Here is a 23,461-nt window from a genome sequence, read left to right as displayed (position 1 = left end):
CTTTTATTTTCTTCTATTTGCTTAACTAAATCCTTAAATTTTTCAACACTGAACACATCAGTTGTATAATAAAAAATATTTTAATAACATTAAAACTGAAACATATTTTAAATGCATTAAAATATTTTTAATGTATTAATCAGATGTCACATAGCTAAGGTGCTAAACCTGTGAGAATAAGAGAGCAATTCATAATTGATTTCTAAAAACTCCTACGTGGATGCCCCAGGATCTCCTTCGGAAAAGCCAGGAGGAATACAATGTGTAGTTTTCACTTGCTACAATATATTTACAAGAATGTTTAAGATCTGCTACTTCAGAACTCATGGAATCTGTAATTAAATGCACTCTATTTAGTCACTGCTTCACGAGTAAACTTAGGGTTGCCAACGGTTTTTTTCTTACTTGAGAACATAACATATTCAGGACTCAAAAAATAGCAAATGAAGGTTCCCCAATTCTTGGTATCAGAGTGTTGAGTCGAAACTTCCCTCCCATTCTACTTTTGGTAGATTTAGTTCCACTGTTTTTGCTGAGTGAGTGCAGATAATTCCTGCAAAGGATAATGCTGATCTGTGCCCGCCCCCCTTGAAGCCTTTCTGTTTCCACTTCTGCTGCTTCCTACTCATCTAGGCACTCCATGTAAGGCAGAAAAGATAGGTTCTGCAGTAGAAAGAGTTTCTAGACTGGACTTACGGGTGCCAGCAAGGAAGTTCCTATAGCTGTGATGGTGAATGGCTTGATAGAATGGTTGCCATAGTAATGGATATGACTGGACTAAATTTGAGAGACAAAAATAGCTAGGACTTTCACTAGACTATCACATTACAGTCGTTAACAAAAGCAACAAAAGCAGCAATAACAACAGGCAACTACTCTGTACCAGGCCATTAGGGCACTAGATATTTTATATATATTCTCTTGGAAACTCACAACAAAGTTGCCCAGTAGAAATCAATGGCCCCATTTTACAGACAAGGAAGCGAAGACTTACGGATGTTAATTAAGCACACAACCTGGGAGTATTACACAGGTGCTTAAATTCATGATTCTGGGGTCAGACACTCTGAGTTCTTCTCTCAACCTCTCCACTTGCTATCAGGGTGGCACTGGGCGAAATATCTAACCTCCTGGTTCTTCAGTTTCCTAATCTGTGAAATAGAGATGATAACAGGGTCTATTATGCAGGGGCTGCTTCGGGGGTTAAATGAGGTGAGGAGAGAATGTAGTGCCATTAGCTTGGTACTAGCCACAAGCCACAGTTAGCCTTCAACAGGTGTTGATTCACTTCTCATTCTGTGGCTGAAGGGACAGCAAGTCCAGGTCAGTCTGAATCAAAGCTCTTCCACTTCCAAAAAATACCCAACATGAGGCAGCCACTGCTCAAGAGACCTCCAACCTTCATTCTGATCATCTTCATAGTCAAGAAAATTATTTTCCATTCCCAGACAGTACTCACAGAGTTTCCCCCTGTCGTTTCTACAGAAACAAGAAAACAATGCTGACGTGAACATTTTGTGAAGATTGAGACCAAATTTCAAAACTTCAAGTGCAGTTTTGGATACGTGAGACCAAATTCCAAACTCTTAAGTGCTGTTTCGGTAAGTGTGCTTTTAAGAGATACAACTAAAGTGAAGACACTGTCTAACATGCTGTTGGAGTCTATTGAGTGTCCACACTGAAGTCTTTTGTTGGATTTGTTTCTATTGTCTGGAAAAACATCTAAGTAAAGAAGATAGTCCTGATATATAATTCTGTCTCAAGTGGTTTCTGAATAAAGTCACTATGGTCCAACTTCTTCAGTGGTGGTTCAAGGATTATTGTTATTATTTTTGTTTTACTAATTCAACAAATGAAAAAGAAGTCAGTCGACACAGATTTCCCACTTTCCAAATCACTTTTGATTTTTGTCAAAGCACAAACTACACCTTTAAGTGGTGGCAATTAATGGATGTGTTTTATGCTCTGGACATATCGTGTGATGATCTAATATTTGTGTTTCAGTATCCAAAATGTCTGCTTATCTCCCTCAGCCCCACGAACTAGACTCTGAGTACTCATGCCATATATCCTTATGTTCATATCAACTCCTTACATATTTTATAAAGTTTATTTTTATTTATTTATTTAAGTAATCTCTACACCCAAAGTGGAGCTGGAACTCACAACTCCAAGGTCAAGAGTCACATGATCTTCTGACTGAGCCAGCCAGGTGCCCCCTTTACATATTTTAGATAAGTTTTTATTACCCATGTTCTTTCTCATTCTGTCATCTTTCCTTATAGAATTATTTTATTGTATTTCCGTTCTTAAGCCCTTTTCAGTGTTCTACATTCTAATGCATGTCTTTTGTAAGATGGCATAAACATCCAGAAAAGTCTTCACTGCCTTCAGACCTGGGATAAATACATTACTTTGCTTGTCTTCCCTCCCTCCCTTCCTTACCCTCTCCCTCCTTTTCTTCCTGCCCTCCCTTCCTTTGTTTTTCTTTTATAGTAAGACTGCGTTTTTTTAGAGCAGTTTTAGATTCACAGCAAAATTGAGGGATCAGTGCAGAGATCGACCATATGACCCTGCCCCACACATGCAGAGGCTCCCCCAGTATCAATATTCCCCACCAGAGTGGTATATTTGTTATAACTGATGAACCGACATGGATACCCTGTTATCACCCAAAGTCCACCATTTACATGATGGTTCATTCTTGGTGTTGTATGTTCTGTGAGTCTGGACAAATAGATATACATACATACATACATACATACATACATACATACATATACATATATACACACAGATAGACAAGTATCCATCATTACGGTATTTCTGTTTTTTTCCTCCAACATTCAGCACTGTGGCTTAGCTGGAATTTATTCTAATACAGGTTTCCTCTGTTATCCAAAACACTTAGCTTTTACAATAGATCTACATTAGTACTTATTTTCACTAACCAAAAGAAATTTGAAGACGATTTTCACTCTTACAAAATGGTAATTGCTTTTTCACTTCACGCTACCTTGGCTTACAAAAGTTATGTAGGAACACTCTCCATAGCAGGGGAAACCTGTATTTGGTTATGACCAGAATGTTTTTCTTTTCCTTACTGTTTTCTCTTCTTCAAACTGTCATTCTATCATTCTAGCAAACTTCACTAAGTAATCGACCTTTTCTTCAAAGTTGTGTTGCTTATGTGTGTGTCTTAAATTAGGTTCCTAGGCAATCTAAATCAAAATCTGGAATTGCTATGATTGTTTTTTATCTGTCTAGTTTTCAGTCCAATACCGGAGAATTTTAATAATGGTCATTTATAATAGATTTTTTAATTTTGTTATATCAAATTTACCTTAATGACTTCTATTTGTTAAAATTTCAGTTTTGATGTGTTTGGTTCTTCACTGTAGATGATTTAACTGTCAAATTATAACATATTATGTGAGACTTTTATTTCATAATTAATAAGAATCTTTCAGCCAAAGAAGGGTGGAAATTCCTGTGTCAACTAAACAATATATTTTAAATCACCAAATATTATTAAGCTTCCACTATTTATGAGTACTTTTCTAGGCTCTAGGGCTGAAAAGATAAGCAAGGATATGCCTCTTTCCACTCCACTCCAAAAGAGTGCAATTCAAATTCATTAAGGTTAAAGCTAAAATAGAATGAAAATACCTAGAACAGCTCCTACCCCCTCCCATCTCACCCTCCCATTATGGGGACTCACTTACAATTATCAACACAAAGAAAGGGCTCCAGGAACCAAAGGACTAGTATCACTGATGTTGAAAGCAAGATGCAGCACTCATGTAGATGAAATTGTCCCCCCCCCCACTTTTTTTTTGACAATTCAGATGTTTCTGCACATTATCATCTCATTTGACTGAATACTCCATTTTCACATGGGCCTAAATTGTATACAAAATCAGAATTCAAAAGGATATAAAAGCCTGGATTTCAAAATGTATATTAGGTTAAGAGACATTTCTTCACTGATGTAGATAAACCCAAGGATTGTCCTGACCAACAACAAATCTAGGTCAGCAACATAAACCAGGCAGAAAATCCTTCATTGTCCAGTTTAGGCTAATATTGCAACTTTAATTAAAGAGTCATGATGTCAGTTTGGAAACACAATGGGGGAGCAGCTGTACTCCAGTGAAAACATCCCTACAATTTCCATCAACATAGATAAGCTCTTACACAATGCAAAGGAGACGTGTGCACAGCCACAAATTTAAAGAATTGTAAGCAGAAGGCAATCTCAGTTCTCACTGAAGAAACTACCCTTCTAATATTAGACGAACGTCCTGCGTATGTTTTCATTATTATTTCTTAACATGCCTGATCAAGATTCGAGGGAAAAGTCATTGGACTTCAAAGACATTGTAATCATCAATCGACCACTTAGAGAGAAGTCATGAGGTTGACCACTGCAACAACTCATCCAATTTACTTAGCTGTAAGCCCTAACGCTTGTACCCTCCTGTACTCCTGACATTCACCATAAAGAGCAAGCCATGTCTTCAGTATGGAAGCAACTCAAGTGTCCGCCGAGATGAATGGATACAGAAGATGTGATATGATATACACACACACACACACACACACACACACACACACACACACAAACATTATTCAGCCATAAAAAGGAATAAGATCTTGTCATCTGCTACCATGGATGGACCTAGAGGGCATTATGCTTAGTGAAATAAGTCAGGGAAAGACAAATACCATGTGATATCACTTACATGTGAAATCCAAAAAACAAACAAAAAGCAGAAACAGACCCATAAATACAGAGAAGAAACTAATGGTTGCCAGAGGAGAGGGGAGCAGGAAGATGGGCAAAATGGGTGAAGGGGATCGGGAGGTACAGGCTTCCAGCTGGGGACTAAGTCACCAGAATGAAAGGTACAGCATAGAGAATATAATGTATTGTAATAGTGTTGCATTGTGACAGATAGTAGCTACACTTGTAGTAAGCACAGCATAATGTATAGACTTGTCCAATCACTATGCTGTACACCTAAGACTAATGTAACATTGTGTGTCAGCTATACTACAATAATTTCTTTTAAGGAATGTCTTGAGTCTCACCCGGCATCCATCCCACTCATCGCCACCCTCCATCAACATCCTGGAAGTACAGGTGCATGTTACACATCCTATGCCTACACCTGTCACCACACCAGGAGTATGTCTGATGCTATTTTGAGTAGCTCACATTTAGAAGTCTGCTCCTGAGCACAACATTTACAATACACAATTCACTTTGCAACTCCAGTTTTACTCAGAAGCAACCTTTCTACAGGTTGCCGGCAACCTTCATGTTTCCTGACTTTTATTGATATTCCAAATCCACAGTGATTAAGGAATTACCCCAAACATACAATTACCTTACAGATTTTAAGATCTTAGAGTTAAGGATGTATTTGCCTAAGAGCTCATTTATGTTTTTAACCACTTTCTTGCCTCCTCCTCATCCTGGGTGGCTCATTTTTCATCTGGGGACCCTCTGTGTAGCGTGCGTCCCCATTGTTTTCTTTTTCTCAAGATGAGCACTGCACACCTGACTGCAATATGCAGCAGAGGCGGACTGTGAGCATGGCTGGACCATCTGGCACCACAACTCAGATTTAATTAATGTTTGCTGGGTGAGTACCATGTGTCAGACCCTGAGCTGGGCATTTCTGCACATTTGGCTGAGTGCTCCACGTGTACACGGACCTAATTCATTACTGGACTATTTTTAAAATCCCCATTTATTAAGCATGTCTTTTCTTCTCCGTATCCTGATGCTTTGGCATCTTTGGGCCTTGATGACCCTGCAGGGATTGTCCCTCCCAGAGTGAGCTAATTCCTAGGGATAAGTAATTTGCCTTTCGATGTGCCTTTCATACGCAAACCAACAGTCCAGAGCCCGTCCTTCTCACACTGAGCGTGGCTGTCCACCTGCCCTAATCACCCCAGGGCCAGGTACCGGATAACCAGGGACAGCTTCTATGCCCCAAAGCTCTCTGAAATTATTCAGCCCTACGTCCGCTTGCCCTGCTCCTCCTGTATCTTGTCTTGCCCACATTCATCGTCACTCCCTCCACCTCCACGTAGCCCTGCACGACACATGTGCTTACTGCTTTTAGGGACCTGTGAGCATAACAAACTCTTCCCTTCATGACAGTCATTTCCATGTCTGCATGTCTTACCACACCTTATTGAAACATCCCACACAATCATAGAACTGGCATCTAAGATTATTGTGTTTTTCTTTCATCCCACCCTGTGTGTTCAGGAAAAGCAAGTTTTAAGTTATTTTTGTCATTTGTCATTTATCTGGCTCATGTTAACAACGCTTAATAGACGTAATTATACAGAAGTTCCTTTAGTGGAAAGCCAAAAGGATTTAATTTAATTAATAATTATTTTCTAGTAGGTGAAAGAGACAGCTCTGGCCTATCTGCCAAGTCCCGTCACGGCATACACCGCTTTGCCTGTACGTGGGGAGAAACACACGCCATTCATTCTCCCCCAAGCAAGCACACTAAATATGTCTTAGAAACCTACAAGTGACCTTAGTTGATTACATAGGGGTTTCGGAGGTCTCACATTTCACTGAACGAGAATTGGGACGTATTTTCGCAGGACCGGCTGTTTCACTCATAGACCGTGGGGTTATTTGGGCAACGCTAACTGTCAACTTTGGGTCCTCGGGATCGTTTTGGAGCTTGCTGCTAAGCTAAGCTTCCCAGCCTTTCCTTCGTTGCATCCTCACATAGCTTCCTGTTTGGCCTAGAAGTACATTCTGCTCGCCTAGGGAGCAGTGAGGAGGCAGGAGCATGACAGACAGAGGTCTATATTCCTATCAAGGTTTCCTTTTTTCCTTTTTGTCTGTTTCTTTGTCAAAGTGTCAGGATGGCCTTTTTTTGGTGGGGGGTGGGGTGGGGTGGGGGGTGGTAATTAAAAAGTGGACTGCAAGGAAAGGCCTTAAAAGTGTGTGTGTGTATACAAACACAAATATAAATAAATTTAAATAATTTTTTCTCTCAGAGATGCACATCCAGACAAGGTCACCAGCACCGGATTTCTGTCTCAGAGGAGCTTACTGAAGGAAAAGCATGTACCTATTAATTCTAGTTTCTGTCCAATGTCCAAGAGGACAAATGCATGACATTGCACCAAGCATAAAATTCAAGCAACTTATGATTTGGGATCGTGCGAGAGAATCAAGGTGTTACGACGTCATACATTCTTTCATTGGTCAAAGATGAATGAAGCCACAGTGGAATTTCTATCCTGGGGTCGTTTTTGTAATGGCATGAAGTGCTTTGTACAGGGGTCTGTAAACAAAATTGAGGACTTAATTCTGGCCTGTACCCTTTTCCTATGTCTAGCATTTCTGTCAATGTCATAATTTTAAGACTATGTCTTCCAACCAGCAGGAGAGTAGTGAGCCGGCTGATGTGTCTCCATGCCTTCCACGGGAGGATAGCCACTCACTTATTCCACGGACATTTACTGAGCACATCAACTCTGTGCCACGGACTCTCCTACATGTCTGGCACATAGAGTTGAGAATAAGACAGAAAAAGTCCTTGCCCTCCTGGAGCTTGGTCTCACAAAACGAGGGACCATGTGAATGAACGAATCAACAGGGTTCATGAAATACGCACAGATTAGTATAGTTCATTGATAAGGTTCATTTTTTTTTTTTCACATTTTAACATCTCCAAAATTGGGATGTGTCTCAATATTGACGGTGACAACTTGGCAGTAGTTGTCACAACGCTGTCACTGCTCTGCACATGCATAAACATGGTCACAGCTATTCATTTTGGTAGCACTTCTCCTAAATTATGGGCATTGTTGGCACTGCAGGTGTTCTGTTTAATTGCCATTTAAACGGTTTTTCTGAAAAGATCCCACTATGATTTGGCACCGAAAAAAGATGTTACTATGTATGCACTACGGCACCTAAACAGAGCAGTGGGGCTTAAATGTTATATCACTCAGGGAAACATTTGTCTTTGTTTGACATTTCCGTACTACCTTGCAAAGCAAGATCCAAATGCTTCACCAGATTGAAAAAAAGAAAGACACAGAAGAGGAGTCTGTTACGGTCTGTTACTGAGATATATGCAAACCCACTGTCTATCACACATTGCTTAGGGAAGCAGTGCTAATTAATGACGGTATGAGCAGAAAAATGTGCCAAAACCCTTGATAGAAATGGAGACTCGAAAGCAGTAAGAGGGTGGTGTAACCAATCCACACGATGTCATGGAAGACGGCTATTAAGATGGCCTGCATGTTATAATATAATCGGCAGTATTTTCTTTTTCTTCTCGTACAACATAAAAATGATGCTATATAACTGCTGACATTTTAGATTTGATGAAATATGGAAATGAAAATGGATGGCCCGCGAATGAGAAGTTTTATACACATGATAGAATGCAGAGTAGAAGTTTGTTGATACTGGACGGTCTTAACCTAATGAGGTATTTGCACGAACCCAACTTTAGGCAAACTGCGCGATGTCAGATAGTTTTGCAGATCACTGGTCATGTTAAAGAAGTCTACGTCACTCCGTATGCCCAACAAAGTTTTTGGTATATTTCCCATTCTGGTGCAAAAGCGTGACAATGAGCAAACCTCATGTTCTAGTTTCCCAACTTTAATTAGTGCTGCACCAGTTTTTGGCAGTTTAGAGAATTTAGAGGGGAGGTGCTGGGGCTGTGTTCTAAACTCAAACCTTCCAACTGCTTCAGGGGATGGAGTGAAATAATTAGACAGGAGAGTCCATTTGAAATCCCAAAGCATGCATTCGGGACTTTGAGGTTCTTAGCACTAGAGTAACATGAGTAAAATGCCAACTACAGGGATATGTTTCCAGGCAGCATATGGCCTCAGCTCAAAAATGCATCTATTTCTCTTTAGGCTTGGAACTTCAAATCATTTTGGAATCAGAGAGAAGAGAATTGAAAACTATACCACGGGAGAGAACACACACACACACACACACACACACACACACACACACACATTCACCTAGGGAGGAGAAATAAAATGATAAAAGAATGTCGATTATCATAACAGACACAAGTTTTAAGCACAGCTTCAAAACTCTGTCACACCTGCGACATCAGTGTTTGCTACCATTCAGCCAAGTGACAACTGTGTTAGTACAGCGAGAAACTGAAACAGAAATAGGTGTGTAGCTGCACCCATCACCATGATAACAGGTAAACGAGTTTCTATATGGTGAACAGGTATCTTCAGTAGTGTTGACAATGGGCTATACCATATACTCGGCATTTCACACTACGGGGAAGGCCTGCTTCCTGCCCCTGCGGCCCTATGTTAATTTCCTTTCTGGTAAGCCTCAGAGAATTCAGGGATTCCCTAGACTAACACCACCATCCCCAACGGCTCTGTTTCAGTTTCTCCTTTTAAGTAGCCTGGCCTGTGTCAGGAATTCTCTGACAGTTGGTACAGGAAGATGAGTGTGCCAGTGTGAACACTGCAGGGGATGTATTCCTGCCAACTGGTGGTGTGTACTTATATGTGCAGAGCTAAACCAGACTTGGATGACTGAGAGAGTAGAGACTGCTCCTTAAGTGGCAGTGAGAGAAACACTTGATTACCTGTCTTCCAGAGCCAACTTCTCTGAAGGGACAAGGGGTTTAGATGTCTGGAGATTTCCATCTGATTTACATGCTGGGGACTGGTGTTTAGAGGGTGTCCGGGGAGTTCCTGATGTTGCCCTTTGGTGAAAGGAATACTTGTTGGGCGCAGTGTTGGGTTCCCAGAGGGACAAAACAATCTATGAAGGGGTTTGATCCAGGAAGCCAGTGGAGATAGCATTTGCCATATTTTGATTTCCTAGTATATTATAAAATGGCAATTCTCTTTCAAGGGGGCTGGGAGATAGCATAGGGTAGTGGTAAAGAGCACGGGTAAGGAATCAAAGAGATCCTCTATCACGTACTTCCCACATAATCTTGGGCAACTTTACATAATCTCCTTAGTCTCTGAAACAGGGTAATAATATCTCATCAGGGTGCCTGTAAGATTTAAAGTAACTGTATAGGTAAAAACAGTATGTGTGCTCAGTATTTATTTGGATACTATTGTGTCACCACTAAGGGAGTTTCCTTCTCTTTATGATGTAAATGTACTTAGAGAAGTTATGTTACCTGTGTAGGGGATAAATCATATGAACCAGAAGAGGATGTCCATATCCTTAGCTAAGGGTGTCTTTAGGGCACAAAATGGTATTATGAAGTTGTCTTTTGGTGTGAATATGTCTTGGTTAGAAATGAATAAAGTAAACCTGGTAATCCACCAATATGATCAGAAAGGTTAATCAGAATTAAACAGAATCTACATATATTTGCTGAGATCTGCTAATTTCAAGTCAACGTGGTAACGGCCTGATTACCCCCTCTATCGACTCTGAGCCACTTGATGATAGGCCTGTTGCCACAATCTTGTGTAAAACTCAGTCCTAACTCTAATCGTTTCTCTGCATGAGAGGAAGTTTTGTAAAGCAAATAATCCCCACCTAACCCACTTTATTTTGAAGGTTGAAACTTTCTCCTATCTTCAAGTGGGTACACGTGTTCGGTATTCTTTGCTGCCACCTCCCACCCTAACAGCCGGGCTGTGACTTCTCCTCCCTTTCCTGTGCTCCACAGCACCCGCCCAGCTCTCAGGGAAAGCTGATTGGAAGCATATGGCAATAAGAAACTATTGTCAAGATTTGACAGAGGTAATCATTGGCACCTTGGACACATGGGTGTTTAGGGGTCTTTAATTCGAGGTCCGACTTCAATTTTGGATGCTCTTACAGCATAGATGCTGGTGGCGCCCGTTCTAGGGGAGAGAACGTTCTAGGGGAGCGAGTACTGTTTTCAAGCGATAATAATGTGTGAGTTGTGGATGCTCTGTGCCCGAAAGCCCCTCCCCACGGGGGATTCCCACAGAGGAATTTCCTCAAGCAAGGGCCTGCGTCAGGAATGCTGCTAGGGTCCGAAAGGGGCATGGGTTCCTGCACGGCCCTGTTCAGAACCCAGACCTTCCCAACAGGGTGCTCCCACGCTCTTTAAGGGTGCGGGCCTCAGGGGCCGCAGAGTCTGGCTCCTCAAGTCTCAGCCTCCAACTTTCTCCCGGCACAAAAACCTCTTCCGAAGCGCATGGAGACGGGAGGAGGATGGACGATGGGGATGCAGCCAGCTGCTGCCGGGAGACAGCCCTCCTCCCCACCCCACCCCACCCCACCCCACCCGCCAACCCCGCTTCCCTCTGCCCCCACCCTCTTCCTCACGGGGAAAGCGGCCCGGACCGCGCAGCCCCGCCCTGCCCCACCCACTCCGCTCCCAGCCCACCCCTCGGTCCGGGGAGCTTCGAGCTTCACAAAGCCACTTGCCGGGCGCTGCGGTGCCCTGGGCGAGGGGGCGAGCGGGGCGGGGTACCTTTAGGAAGAGGCCAGGACACCGGCGCCCGGAGAGACCAGCAGCATCGCCCGCACGCCGCCGCCGCCGCTGCGGAGGGCTACTTCGCGGCGCCCACAGCTGGATCCGGCGGGGACCGGCCACCGCCGTCACCGCCGCCCGAGCCGCTCGCGCTCCCCGCGCTGCGCTCCGCGCGCAGCTCCCGACTCCGCTGCCCGGCGACCGCCACTGTCAAGCGGAGCCCCGCCCCCTGCGCGCTCGGCGAGCCGCGGACCCCCGGGACGCGCCGCCGCCGGGATTGGCTGAGCAAGTCGCTGGCTCCGCCCCCGCGCGCCGCGCCCCTCCCGCGCTGGTGGCGCGCGCGGCGGCCGGCTCCCTCCAGGGGCGCCGCGGGAGGGTGGGGTCCCGGGCTGGGCGAGGCTTCCTGCGGGCACGGCGCGCGCGGAGCCTCGGCTCCGGGGCTCCGGGCTCTGCAGTTTCTCGGTCCTCGCCCAGCCCGGAAAAAAACTGGACGGCCAGGAAGGAAAAGAGGAAACGTCTTCTGTAGGGCCCTTCGCACTGCTGCAGCGGGTCTGGTGGGAAATCTTAATGATGGAAAGACGTTGGTGAAGGAAGCCCAGGAAAGGCTACCTAGGGTAGCGTACTGGATTATAGTCAGAGGGCTCATTTGTTTTTTGGTTTTGCTGGTTTCCTGTTTAACCTGAGGGTGCTCTCTCACACCGTCTAAACTTCATCGGACGACGAAACGAGATCCAGTTCGACAACTTGTCCAAGGTCACGGAGCAAGGAGATTGATTCTATACCTGTATACTAAATCAAAGCTGCTCTGGGTTTTCTTCCTTTTCAGTCATGTGAAGCGATGCGTCCTAATATTTGATGCTATGGATATTGTGTCACAAGAAATTAATGAAAAATCCGTGGAGACAGAAAATAGACTGGTGGTTGCTAGGAGGTGGGGGGGGGGATGGGATGGGGAGTGACTGTTAGTGGGTAGGATCGTCTTTAGTGTAGGGAAAATGTTCTGCAGTTTGATAGTGATGACACAAACTCTGAGTACACTAAAATACCACTGACTTGTACCATTTGACCAAGTCAACTTTGTGATACGTGTGTGAATTGTGTGTGGATAAGGCTGTTACAAAATATGTCAAGAGTAAGAGTGCTGTGGGTTAACCCACACAAACACATGGTTGGGGTATGTCACAATTCTGTTCTTAGTGGGCAAAAACTGTGGTTTATATGCATTCATTCATTCATTCATTCATCCGATAATCCATGCCCATCTTTACCAGGTACTCTGACAGGGGTACAAAGATTAAAAATGCATGATTTCTGCCTTCAAGGAGTTCCCAGTCTACTGAGGGGGCGGTCATTATAGTACAATATGGTAAATGTTATTCCAGGGAGGTAATCAAAGTGCCAGATTTAGGGTACTTAAAACCAAGGGAGGGAGCTTTGCACCATCATGGAGGCGCTGGAGTACATGACAGAGTTTGCCAATGGCTGATGGGCTGGGTGTGAGAGGTGTGGCAGAAAATGCAGCCAGACTGTTACAGGACAAAGTCTCACCGTGTATTAGAGCTCAGTTCAAGACGGACACCCTAATGAAAAAGTGAAAACTGAATTCCTCTTTGTCTTTCCTATTCCTGCCACAGTGTGTGATTTTGGTGAATGGTCTTGATATAAACCCAGTTTGGCTACCTCATAGAGAGCAACAGTTGCATCAACTGACCTTTGTTTCTACCTTTATAGTAGAGTAGTGTAGTACCTTTCTTTCCTCTGAAGCTGGAGAAGTTGAGGGGATGCACTCAAGGCTTTATGCCTTCTATTCTAAGTGATGGATCTAGGATGACTCCATTTCCAGGCTGAGTCCCACATTCTTGACATTGTCAGCCTTGCGAGTTGTGAAGCTTCCTTAGAAGTGCAAAGAACTCTTGAGCTAAAAAAGCTGTTTGAGCAGCAGCAAATGAAACCTGTGTTTACACTTGGAGTTGATCTACTTTTGGATTGGGAAGTAGGGATATTATAGGCCCTAAGGGGAGAAAACAAACAAACCACATAGCCAGTTGATCCCCTTAGCTCCTCAGGAAAATCCCGGATTCTGGATTTGTAAGAGTGGCCTTGCAGTTGGAAAACCGGAGGCTACCTATCTGTATTGTCAGCATACGATTGTCAGCGTCAACAGCACTTTCCTTCTCCACCTTTCCTTCTATCCCTCCCGGGTTTGTGAATACCTTTTGAAAGCAGAGACTGGGCTTTGTTAATTTCCTTACTTCCCCTCCCCACACTTACAACCTCCTCCCTCTTAACCCTCCCCTCTTCCCCGCCCTCCCAGCCTCAGAGCCTGGGACCCAGTAGCCCCTCAATGAATGTTTGCTCAATATTCAATGTTGTTTTACTGGCAAAAAGGGAATCGTTTTTCCCCACACTAATTGTTTATAGTGCTGATATACGTTATGGATTTGGGGTATTAATTGGCCTATATAGCATGTACATTCTACAGCTTTGGGACACGGTTGCAAGAACATGAGAGAATTCATACATTCCACATTTTAACAAGCTGTGAATTGAACTCTAAATCTGAAGCCTGAAATTTAAGTTAGTTTCAATCTAATAGAACACAATATTAATATTTTAACAGTAAATAAGCTAAGTACTTGAGAGCAGAATAATTTTAATATTTATTATAGAATTTTTTTTATCGCTGAGGAGATAATTTACTAGTAGTTTCAAAGGCCCTCAAAATCTTTTCTAAATCTTCCTTTTTTTTCTTTTCCTTTTTCAATTCCTCCTTTTAGTCTCATTTTAATCTTTCACAGTATTCTGTTATCTAATTAACACCTCAGCGTTACAATACTATTTTCCATAAATTTCTGTGTTAAAAATCTAGGGAATCCCAAAAAATGGGGTCAGGGGGAGAATGGGTGCTGATCTCCCTGGAGTCTAAGGCCTGGAGAAAACCAAGAAGCCTGTAACTATTCCTTTTGCAGGAACAGATGTTGTCCCTCCCGGAGGAGTTATTATGGGTTGGAAGAAATGAGATAATAAAAATAAACAAGCAATATTGTGAATGTTATCAAACATCATCAGCACCAGCCAGATAGATCCCTAAATAAGTATTCTTTACCAATAAAAGCAAAAGCAGATGAACATGACAGTTTTCTAAATATATTCAGAAAAAGAAACAATTTGAGCAAAATAGCCAACCTAACTGGGCTACACATGAGCCACTCCTTGGGAAGGTGGAAACTGTTGTTGGTTCAGCCTCCCTGGCCATCCGCAGTCAACCCTGCCCTAGAGCCTTTGCTGCCTTCTTAAACAGCCTTCTTCCTTTCCAGGTCACATGGCAATCTACTGCCCCTTAGGATATTTATGGGATCTGTTTTATGGGTGAAAAGCCAACCAAAGATAGGACAAGGGGAAGAGCCAGAATCCTTCCCTGCTTAGCTGTCTGCCAGATCCTGGGGTTTCCAATCAGTTAGCCCTGGGCCTCCTTGCCATTCTAGGAAAATCAATCTGTGGCAAAATTTGAGGAAAGGAAGGATACCAGCAGATAACGATTACAAAGGTATTTAACCTGATGAAAAAGAACAATTTTGTAGGTAGTGTAAATGTGAAAATTAGGAACTTTTTTTTAAAGTCAAACATAATGCTACAATTGCATCCTCTAAACAATTAATGGTGGGAAACTATTGCCTAACTCTGTCTGATTAGGGAAAGCTTATGATGAAGGTGGATTTTGAGTTGACAATGAAGGATGTGCGAGGACCACTAGTCAGAATGAGGGGAGTTTGGAGTGAGTAGCACCTGGAAAGTCCCAGTGTGTGCGTAGGTATGTGGCTTCAGAAAAGTCACCGAAAGGTGACCTGTGGATGAAGCGTGGAAGGTGACCTGTGGGTGAAGTGTGCAAATTTCTGTTTATCCAAACTGCTCACAGCTTCTCTGCCTTTGTGTATTTGCGGATTCTCTACTTCCACCTCCAGGAAAATAGATACATATTTAAGAGAAAAAGACACTGGCTTGAAGTAACTTAGCTGTTACCATAGAGAACAAGAAAATAAAAAATTTCACATTATGTGAAAGGAAAGTCAAGCGTGATAATTATTCAGAATAAACCACTCAAAAGGCTCTTCAGTAGAATAAAGAAGAATCGTTGTCCCAAAGGAAGCTACTGTTTTGACATTTAACTGGGAAGAGATCCAAAAATTGAGACTAGGAGTATAGCCCTTGCTTTTCTTTTGGAAGACTTCATGTGATAATTCAGAGAAGCTGATGTTTGTAATTCTAGTTACCTTCAAATGATAATAAAATCAAACAAATCAAACAAAACCAGTGGATGCATGTATATAGGAGACTGACACTGAAATAATTTCTATCTTTTTAATAAATGACTTGATACATTTTCTTTTTATTAAATGCTTATTTATTTTTGAGAGAGAGGGAGAGAGGCAGAGGGAGGGGCAGAGAGGGAGAGGAGACAGAGGATCTGAAGCGGGCTCTGTGCTGACGACAGAGAGCTCATGCAGGGCTCCAACTTAGGCAAGATCATGACCTGAGCCAAAGTCAGCCGCTTAACCAAAATGAGCCACCCGGGTGCCCTGATACATTTTCTTAATGTAGCTCAACTTCCTTTAGAAATGAATTTTTAGAATCCCTTTTTATTTCTTACCTATTTTTGCCTAGTTACTAGACTAGTTGAAATGGTCCCATTTCTTTCCTGTATTATTGTTTTTCTGTCTTTGGCTTTTAGAATCATAGTTCATGACAGTGGGAATGACTTAGAAGAAAATTACCAAGATGTTAATCTTTGAAGAATCCCAAGGAGTGAAAGTGTGGCAGGAAGATGGGAAAAGATCAAATTTGAATTTAATTTTCCTCAGTAGAAGGAGGTATGTAGTTTCTGCAAAGTAAGACTGATTAGCTTGATTAGGATTCTAGTGAGGGTCTAGATCACGTTATTAAAAGTCTAGATATAAGCACCTAATGGAAAGTAGGGACCACCAGAATCCAGCAGAGATTATTGAAGAACAAATCATGTCAAATTAACCCTCTGGATTTCCCCAGGTTACCCTGATAGGTCAGAAATGTATTAGACTAATGGCAATTGTCCCCTAATATCTATTTCCCCTCATCTTATTTTCATTAGAAGTACCCTCTGAGTTACAGATGGAAGCATGGCAACTTAGGACTCCACTGTGGCTGGACATGGCCAGGTGACTAGCTTTTTTCTGGTCAGTGGGATGTGAGGAGGACTGATGTGTCCCACGTCCCAGTGGCTTCCTTCACTTCCTCCTTCCCTTTCCTGCAAACAAGCAGTGGTGACAAAATTTCACCCAGGTAGCAAGAACAACACTCGGGGAATGGGGCAACAACAATATGGAGGGTCTCTGAGTCCCTCAATGACTTCATAAAGAAAAGCCACCTATCCTTCTGCATATTATAGATTAGAAGTAAATTCATTTTGTTTCAGCCATTGAAGTTTGGAGTCTCCATGTTACAGCAGCTTAGGTTGTAGCCTAAGTAAAAAATATGTGAGCTTCAATAAGACATTTGCTTAGTCTCTTACGATGTACTTCTATACAAAGAGAGGAAATGTGTATAAGACAAATACTTGAATTTGTAGCTGGAAGAATAATCTGACTCAGATTGAACTCACTGTGTTATACCCACAGTTACGGGATATTACTGTGAAAAGATCCAGATCAAAATCAGCTAAGGGAGAATGCAGATGAGTCAGAGTTCAGAAGAGTTCCATGAATAGATCTGCTGGATGTCCTGTCTCATTAGAGTCCTGGACAGCACTAACTTCTCCCAACAAGTCAGTATGTGATAACATGCATTGAGCATGACTCCACAGAGCTTTGGTGTCTCTGGATTTATTCCTGGGGCTTGTTCACATAGACCTGCAAAGCTGACCTTAGCATCCAGACTCTCCAGAAGTAGACCTGATACTACATGACCCAAAGCCCCCAGCCATAAATCACATTATTAGACTCTCGCCCCCAGCCATAAATCACATTATTAGACTCTCTTGTGTGGCTCAAGGCATCTAGATAAATAAAGACACATTTATCAGGCAAGGCATTTCAAGAGAATTATACATCACCTTCAAGGAGCTGAGAACAAAGACCAGATCTCTTTTTGGGTAAGGTTAATCTTTTTATTACACAATAGATTTCAATCCATTGCAAGTTTTGTTATTTTTTTTTTAATTTTTTTTTAACGTTTATTTTTGAGACAGAGAGAGACAGAGCATGAACGGGGGAGGTCAGAGAGAGAGGGAGACACAGAATCTGAAACAGGCTCCAGGCTCTGAGCTGTCAGAACAGAGCCCGACGCGGGGCTCGAACTCACGGACCGCAAGATCATGACCTGAGCCGAAGTCGGATGCCCAACCGACTGAGCCACCCAGGCGCCCCAGCAAGTTTTGTTATTTAAGCCTGAACTGTGTCATCTTTGACCAAAGTGAGCTTCTTAAGTTGCTTCCTGGGTCCTTATGAGAAGATTTATTGGTCTTGAATAGGTTCCTTGATTTTTAAATTATTTTAAATTATTTTTTTATCACAACATGCTCCAGGCACATCTAGTTTCTTTGGGAACAAATATTTGAAGACCATAGTCTGTATGCTAGGTATTTTCACTGTTACTGAGTTAGTTGTTGTTTCTAGGGATTTTCAGTGGACAGAGTTAGAATGATGTGTATTCTCTCTCTATGTATATGAAATAATATACGCAAAATGAAGATCAATTTCTTATGAGTATCACATTGAAATTTACAATTGAAAAAAAAGTACTACACGACTTTTACTCAAGTTCTTCCACATTAAAAATATATCTTTCTTACACACCGAGAATTCTGGTTCTCAAGGATCAACAGAGAGGATAATTATTCATTTGTTTTATTTATAAACTACCGATACTAGGAATAGTACTACCAGTAGAATTACCCCAGGATGAAAGCAGTTAGAATGTGTTTCCATATGCTTTTCCCAGTGTTCCCCCATATTGTTTACAGGTACTCCTATATATACATTGTTTTAGAGACGAAATGTATGTGGGAGTGGGGAAGAGGGGCAGAGAGAAAGAGAGAAAGAATCTTAAGCAGGCTCCACACTCAGCATGGAGTCTGATGTGGACTCCATCCCACGACCCTGGGATTATGACCTGAGCCGAAATCAAGAATTGAATGCTCAACCAACTGAACCACCCATGTGCTCATTTAGTCTTAGTTCTATAAGAAACTATACATTTAACTTTCACAATCAATCATATGACAATATCTCTCTAGTCATTTTGGTTATCTTAACCTCATTCTTTCTCAGATTCTTTAGGAAGAGCTCACAGAACAATGCTCTCTGCTCTCTTACATGTTGGTAACATTTTTTTCTATGTTGTTTCCACCTGAAAATCAGTTTTGCTGGATATAAAATTCTTGGCTACATCTTTTTCCTTGAGTATTTTAAATACATTGCTCCATTTTTTTTCTGGCATAAAACAGAGCGGTGGAGAAATTTAATGGCAATCTAATTTTTATTCTAAGTCATCTGTTCTTTTTTGTCTAGATGCCCAAAGACATTTTTTTTCTGTCTCTTTTCAGTCTAGTAATTTCACTAGAAGACTCTTAGTGTTGGCCATTCTTGGTCTATACTTTCAGGTACCAAGTGTGCTCTTTCAATATATAGTTTCAAATGTTTTTAAAAATTAATTTCTGGAAAGTTTGCATAAATTACAGTCTTTAGAGTTTGTTCTGTTCGCTTGTCCCTGTCACTATACTTCCTCCCATCCTATCTATGCCCAGAGACTCCTATTATCTATGTTGTGTCTTCTTTGCCTATCTTCAAAGTTTGTCATGATCTCTCAACTTTTCTTTATATCTCTTTCATTTTGTTCTGGAGTTCAAGTTACTTTAAACTTTATTTTATTATTGTTTTTAATGTTTCTGTTAGAGACAGAGAGAGAGAGGGAAAGCAAGCAAGTGGAGTAGGGGCAGAGAAAGAGGGGAACAGAGGATCTGAAGCGGGCTCTGTGCTGACAGCAGTGAGCCCCATGCAAGGCTCGAACCCACAAACCATGAGATCATGACCCGAGCTGAAGTTAGATGCTCATCTGACTGAGCCATCCTGGTGACCCTCAAGTTACTTAAATTTTAGACATTACCTTTTATGTTTATTTGTTCTTGAGTTTCTTTTAGTTTAGTTTTTATTTCTGAAATTGCCTTTTTAAAATTTCTAATTCCTTCTTCAGTTCTGTCATTCTATTTCTGAATTTTTATAATTTTTATTTTTACTGTTCTTGCATTATTATCCTACTATTTTAGCTTGTCTTGAAATATTAGGTTACAATTTGGGTTTGTTCTGGAGGCATGTCTTTCTGGCATGCTTTCATTGTCTGTACAGATGTTATTTGCTTCTTATTCTTTTTTGTTTGTTTTCTTACAACAACCTTGCATTGAACTTGACCCCAATACTTCTGTGATGCTCATTTTTATGTGAAATTAGTTTTCTAGAATTGTTAGAAGGAAATAGAGTTCAGGAAGCCTTTCTAACTTTATAAAATTCTCTCTTTCGTTCTTTCCTTGAAGTGTCATAAATTAACAACTTTATTTATAATATTTTCTGGCACTGTTTCTCTCTCCCACTTCTCTGGACTGACTCTCTTTTTATATCTATTGTCGCTCTGCTTATCTGATTCTCCTCTCAGCTGTGTGTCTCCTCGGGAGCTCTGGCCTGTCAGTGGTCAGTTTTGAGCCTGTTCAGTCCCTTTACTCTTCTTTACCATATACCCCTTACACTTACTAGCTGTTGGAGTGGGCAAAACCCCTCCCGGTTTCAGTGTATCGTCTCAGATTGGTCCGCCACACTTTCTGATGAGTACAATGCTGGGATTTTCTTTTCTTGATTCTGTCAGATATCCCATTACTCCCTTCTGCCTCTTGCTGCACAGATGTTTTGTAATAAATATTGTCCATGGGTTTTCCGTTTTGCTAACCATTTACTCCGTCTGTTTTCATAAGAAATTTCAGCAAGTTTCAAAATATAGGATGATGATGCGACCATCATCTACCTATAATCTTAAGGTTCTTCTGTGGTTGAATCTATAGCATTGATAAGGAAAAGCAATAACCTAGTGGATATCCTTAACCTGGGCTAGATCAGCTTACTCGGGCTTCCATAACAAAATGCAATACATTGTGTGGCTTGAACTACAGAAACTTATTGCTCACAGTTTTGGAGGTTGGGGAGTCCAAGGTCAAGGCGCTGGCCAATTTGGTTCCTGGTAAGGGCTCTCTTCCTAGCTCGCCAATAACAACCTTCTTGCTCTGTCCTCATATAGTCTTTCTACATGTGTGCATGTGGAGGGTGGAGGGGGAAAGAGAGAGTGTTCTTCTTTTTCGTATAAAGCCACTAAATCCCATTATGAGGGCCCCACCCTCATGATCTAATGTAACTCTATTACTTCCCAAACTCCTCATCTCCAAATGCCCTCACTTTGGGAGGTAAAGATGAAATATATGAATCTGGGGACGAGGGAAACAAACACTCACCCCATCACATGTGTTCTATAGAGGGGTTATAGGTGGTTGTCAACATCATAAAAATTTATATTCAAAATTTTATATAGATGTGTTCATGTTTCTAGGAAGTCGGGTTCTCATTGAAGTCTAAAGGGATCACTGACCCCAATCTTTAGAACCATTTTCATAAATTATAAGATCTTTGAAAAGAGCACATCGCATTCCTTCTTTCAGTAAGTGAATATATGAATGAATAAATGTTTCTTCTTTTTATAAGATACATGGACAAGAAGGGTGATTTGAAACACATAAACTTGGCCTCCTTTCTCTATTACTGATTTGTTTTATTTTTATGGGAATCTAAGTTTACGGAACAACTATGAGTGTATTTGCTTGCAAATACAGGGTCAGCCACAGAGAATATGGGAACTGATGGGGATGAGGGACTAGAAAATCTTGTAGGCAAGCTAAAGACTATAATCCCTGACTATTTTTGCCTTTAAAGAACTACTGTTGCCAGGTTATCTTGGACACTCAATATGATAACAATTTTTTTTTTATTATTTCAAAAGATGCCATTTCTAGTGATAAAATAAAACCAGAGGAACGCCAACATTACTGTAAATGCAATAAATGCCGTGTTGTCCCAGGACAGGTTTGGAGTCAGGGTGAGGCATTTTCTGGCAGATTGTAATCGTCTTCACTAGTTTTACAGATTCAGTTCTCATTTCCAGCTAACACTGTTCTGCTTTTATCAGGTTAAAAGACATCTGACTGCTGGAAGAACCATGCAGATGTTATACTGTAAAAAAGCAATTGCAGTGTTTTCAGCTGTAGGTAGGCTCCTGAGGCCTTGTGCTCTGCACCCACAGCCCTCAGCATGATTCAGAACTAGGACTCGCTGAATTACAAGAGCTGACAGAAATTAATCCTCAGGAATGTTAAAAATAGGTAGACCCAGCCCTGGAGCTCTGCTGATAAAATAAGATATATACTTGTTGACTGGGCAGCCTAGGGCACTCATGTGAGATTGACCAACCAGCAAGGGCCTGGAGAGGGGAAAATCAGGGCAGTGTCGTCTCTATATGTGTACATAGTGTGAAAAATCTAACAGCAGCATGCTTTTCCCTTCACTATCCATTGAAGTGAATCAGGTTAAACTCAACGCAACAGTCACCTTAAAGACAGATGGGTAAAGTGCAGCTTGACGGATGTGAATGAACAAGGGGAGGGAGAGTTTCCATGTGGGTTGGGATTTAGGTGCTGAAAGTCTATAGGTATGTGAGTCCAGGGTTGTTTTTAGCACCATCTGGTAGCATTGTTCCCAGCTTCCTTCTTGCACACAAAAGATAGGAAACTCTATGCATTTCTTGTGAGATGTGTATGTGGTGTGTGTGTGTGTGTGTGTGTGTTTCATTAACTGTTTTCTCTAGACTATGTATTTCTAGAAGGTGTATTTCTGTAATTGTCATTTTAAAGCAATACCTACCAAGTTCTGTAGTAAGAAGGGTCTGACTATTTCATAGTTAAAGTTTCCAATTTGAGGTTGCGGTTAAATACCCACTAAAATTACTAACGTGTAATTTTTAGGCATGTGTTGTGAATACACACAAATTATAGATTTTGAAGTGCCGAAGAATATAGCTTTCATGAATTTGGACATGTTAACTAATTAGTTATTATAAATGAAAATGAAATCCTCAATACCTCTTTGCTCAGGAAAAAAAAATTTCAAATTTTACTAAAAATGAACTTGTAATGAATGTAATGAATGAGCCTGATTTATATGAACTAGATTAATGTATTAATTGTTTTATTATAATATATTAATGTATCAGAGCATGAATTTTTAAATCTTGGAGTAATGTATAATTATAGAGCACCCCCCACCCCAAAAGGCCTTAATTTCCCTAAAAACAGGCATGGAAAGCAAAATTGCAAACCTCACTAAGGCAAAACATATTTATATCTATTTGCTCTTTCAATATCTGAAAGTTCCTAAAAACTTTAAAACAAACAAAAAATCACATTTGTTATACATTTTGTTGCTTTATTATTTAGTGATGATTCTTCATTGATTTAATCATCCAAGATTGTTCATCTTGTTTCTCCAAATAAACCTCAGGAAAATGAACTGTTACATAATTAGGGAATAAAAATATTGAACTCATGAATCATATAACAATTTTTCTATTTTTTTAAGAAATATTAAGATAAAAGAAACTTACCATGGATTTTTACTTTACTCATTTCTTTGTTAGTCAATATTTCTGGTAGTTACATGTTACTAAGACAGAGGTGTAAATGTAGAAAATCCGTGACTAAACTACTCGCGGTCAATATTCTTTCAGCACTTAGTTAATCCTCTAAATTGATTAAATCTAAGTATTATTCCTGCACAATCCAATCATACAGACAGAATTGAAAATATAGTTTTTATTTTGACAGAGCATGTCTTTGATTTTTCTAGAAAATGAGATGTTCATGCCTCTAGGATGAC

This window comes from Panthera tigris, chromosome A1 (genome assembly GCF_018350195.1).
Source record: "Panthera tigris isolate Pti1 chromosome A1, P.tigris_Pti1_mat1.1, whole genome shotgun sequence".
Lineage (NCBI taxonomy): Eukaryota > Metazoa > Chordata > Mammalia > Carnivora > Felidae > Panthera > Panthera tigris.
This window is presented reverse-complemented; position numbering follows the sequence as displayed.